Source organism: Macadamia integrifolia, chromosome 9, assembly GCF_013358625.1.
Source record: "Macadamia integrifolia cultivar HAES 741 chromosome 9, SCU_Mint_v3, whole genome shotgun sequence".
Taxonomy (NCBI): Eukaryota; Viridiplantae; Streptophyta; class Magnoliopsida; order Proteales; family Proteaceae; genus Macadamia; species Macadamia integrifolia.
The window spans coordinates 27,837,732-27,841,318 of NC_056565.1; positions in this window are offsets into that span (position 1 = coordinate 27,837,732).

Here is a 3,587-nt window from a genome sequence, read left to right on the forward strand (position 1 = left end):
TACCGTATCATTTATCTTTTTTATCTATTTAAAACCCGTACCATACGTCTCAAATTGCAGGAGTATACTGCCGTTTTTTTATTTTCGTTTTTTTGAAAACTACACATTAATACTCGTACTGTTTCTTTTTTTGTCCTTTTGTCGTTCCCTGTTTTTTTGACCATTTTGTTTACCGTACCATTTATCGTTTTTATATGTTTAAAACCTGTACCATACGTCTCTACTTTTTTGCCATTCCCGTTTTAATTGACGGTGGATTGGACGAGAGAGAGAGAGAGAGAGAGAGAGAGAGAGAGAGAGAGAGAGAGAGAGAGATGGATGGTAAATTGAGTAAGAAACGGAAGGAGAGTCGTGTTTCATCAGACTTTGAAACCACAGTTCCATCAAGTCGTGTTTCGTACTTCACTGCAAATGAGAGGCATACGAGCATCAGAGCCCAACTAACATCTCATTTCTCTCCTCCTCATCCAAGTTGTTATCATACTTGATGTACTTCGCAGCCTATAGTCCAAGGGTTGAAATCGTCTGCAATTCCGATCTCGTACAATTCCGTGCAATACCACCTTCAGGGGGTGACACGTATATTGATACCAATACAATGGTCCAGATCTGGTACAACTAATAAAACATTAAATCAGTGAAGAAGCATTTAAATCAGATCTGGACCATTGCATTGGTATCAATACGCGTGTCACCCCCTGAAGGTGGTATTGCACGGAATTGTACGAGATCAGAATTGCAGACGATTTTTTTCCATAGTCCAATGATGAAGTATTTTACTATATAGGAAGAATATGGGCAGCAAACAAAGACTATATGAGGAAGAGTAGATGCGTAGTGAACAAAGACTATATAAGTAATGGAACTCTTTAAAACTCAGTCAAACTCCCAACGCAGAAAACCTTAAATTAAATATAACCTGAGATGCTATGATGGCTTGTTAGTAGAAAACTCCGGAACAATAGAGAGAGAAATTGAGATGGAGAATTAGGCAAGGATTAACCATGGATTCCTTTAAAAAAAAAAAAAAAAATACCATCTTGGACTCGACCTACTCTACCATCAACCTATGTAATCTCCAACATAGACTCATATTCGAACTTAACGACTGAAACATGACTTCTATTCCAAGTACCTGTCGACAGCCTCTAAAGACGTCACCTAAACGCAATTTTAACTGTAGTATTTACCCCAAAACTGAAATAAAAAGCTCTTGTGTTCTCTTCATGCATCTCCTTCAATTGTTTCTTCTGTCATTGTCTCTCTCATCACCAAAGAAAACTCCCAAGTTCCTAAAGCAAGTTGTATTCTAAGATCATTAGATTATGAGTCGAGGTTGCGATATGGTGCTACCTTAGCAATTATAATTGATTTTTGGGAACAGGGCATGTGTTCACAATTTAAATACAGTATAAACCAATGTGTGATCATGGAAACAGCATCATCATATGCTTATCAATGGCTGTATCGATGCTCCTTATTGTGGATAGACAATGGAAATGGTCATGGAAATAATTTCCTAATAAATCAAAGAATCAGATCATCTTTAATCATATCATACTATAATGCTTTCTGTCTCCATCAGTACATTGTTAAAATTCATTACCTGATAAAAACTGAATTGTGACTGCCTTTACTCTTAAAGACATTGAAAGTCATTGATAGCTGATTTCAAATGTGGATATAAATGACAATGTGATACATCTTTATTAGTCACTGGATGTAAGTGCTATCTATGATGTCTCAATTGCCTGTACCTAGCTGGGATATCGATAGAACCAAGTAGATGATGATGGACTCCTAGGTATATACCTTCTTGAATACCCATACCGATCTCATGTAACATGGGTTAAAAGCATGTTTTGTTTAAGCTACATTTCACAGGATATAGCTGAAAGAACTTCACCCTCTGTTTCATGGAACAAGTTAAGTAGAATAAAGAGATTAAGGGGGTGTTTGGTTCGGTAAATCAAATGGTGTATGTATCGGATATGAATGTCAATCTTTTAATATACATTCTTCTAAATTATGTTGCTTTCTGAAAAATCGTTTGGTTGCCTTAAGGCTAGTACATGTTTCTCGCGGGTTGAGATATTGGCTTCCGTAGAGAATGTCTTTCCGTTTTCTCCTTTTATTGGTGGTAAAAAGGTTGTTCAAATCTAAGTTTTAAGTGTTGAGGTAAACTCAGATTTGAAACACATCCTTTGTAATATGGTCATTCATGGGAAGTAGGATGCTCACTTATGAGGGTCATCCTAATGGAACCAAACAACTCAAAAAATTAAGAATTATCATTCTAAAGAATGTCATCCCAAAGATTTACTGAACCAAACACCCCCTAAGGTTCCCAACTTAAAACTATAAATATGTAGGTATTTGGGTAATAACTGACCATGTAATTGTATTGCATGTCTTGAATTGTTTTGAAGTGAGGTAGAAGGTTTATGTGGAGACAAGTTTCTTGGATGCTACATGTCTGCACCATGATTTCACATTCTGTTCTTTGCTTTATTGAAGAGGGTGAATTTTGAGAAACTGGGTTGAGCAGCTTAATTACAGTTGAAGTCAAGAGATGTACCCTCTCAGGCAGGAATGTCAATAATGTTGCATATGAACATTTGTGGGGCCATTTTAGTTCTCCCATGTCTCTCCCATCTTTAGAGCTTCATGATCATCAACTGATAGGTGTTGCCTGACTAACTTATCCTAAGATCTCCATGAATTTGTGGTGAGTTGATCTATTACTTCCCTTGTCTCTTAACACATTGTCTACCCTACTCAACTCAACAAAGCCTTGCCCTAACTGCATGCTTTGAATCAGTAATGCGAATCCTTCTCTGGGAGTCCATTTTATACAGGGACATATATTCCATTAAATCTGTTGGTAAGTTTTAACTCGCCAACAGGGTTGGCAGGCTAGTGAAGGAAGTTTTTGTCCATCATCGGTTGGTTATGGATTTGAATCGGCATGTCCTATTATTACTTATTGGTCCTGCACAATCATTGCTTGTCATATGAGCTTTGGCCGGGACTATGATAACTATCATGGGGCACTTAAAAAAAAAATCAGAATCTTGAGAGGAGACTAGCAATGTGGTAAGTGAAATTGGAGAGGGTGCCACCGATCATTGGATATCCCCATTAAAGAGATCAATCCCACCAAATGGTGGGACCATAAGCAAACAATCCTTACTATTAATCATGAATTTTTTTTTTTTTTATGAAAAAAGGAAAATATATAGATTAAATCTGAACCACTGCATCTACATCCAAATTAATTTGGTTTATAGGGGAGTGGCTAGTTATAGAGCCAAATGTTTAATAAAAAGCACCATCACGTTGTTAGGCCTGAGCAAATAAAGAAAAGAGGGAGTCATCATAGACATACAAGAAAATAGGTAATCCGCCTCAGGAAGCGAGGTCCCATGATCAAACCTTCGTCATTACACCTAACTTCTTGGGGTCACTGCACGAGAGTTTCCATCTAGGTTTGACCCGGTCCTGTGTAAGCGGTATCACAGTGACTCGAGGACTAGTCGGGTCAAAGATCCGGACACCCTGGGTATCAAAAAAAAAAAAAATAGATC